Raw genomic sequence first — 287 nt, 5'->3', positions numbered from 1 at the left:
TCCATCACAGGGACACTGGACAGGTCTCCAGTCCATCACAGGGACACATGGAGACGACAACCATTCACTCTCTCATCACATCTAGGGGCAGTTTGGTATCACCAATGAACCTACATGTTTTTGTTCTGTGGGAGGAAACCAGAGCACCTGGAATAAAAGCCACGTGTGCACGGAAAGATGATGTAAACCACATAAAATTTAAATCTTGTGAACTTTCTGTCATGAGCTCTAACCACTTCTCTGCTGGTAAAAAATACCTTGATGAGGAAGAAAACAGTTTTTGTGTC

The 287-nt window shown here is 43.6% G+C and overlaps 1 long non-coding RNA gene across 2 annotated transcripts in view; it reads left to right on the top strand.

Moving 5' to 3' along the window:
• The window catches only part of LOC119417776, a 6,148-nt gene that overhangs the window by 4,287 nt on the left and 1,574 nt on the right, over positions 1-287 (top strand). The gene's annotated exons all lie outside the window — the stretch shown is intronic.

This window comes from Nematolebias whitei, chromosome 11, assembly GCF_014905685.2.
Source record: "Nematolebias whitei isolate Nwh7 chromosome 11, NemWhi1, whole genome shotgun sequence".
In the NCBI taxonomy this organism is placed as follows: Eukaryota; Metazoa; Chordata; class Actinopteri; order Cyprinodontiformes; family Rivulidae; genus Nematolebias; species Nematolebias whitei.
Note: the sequence above shows the minus strand (reverse complement) of the source record. Positions and strands in the feature narration are given on the sequence as shown.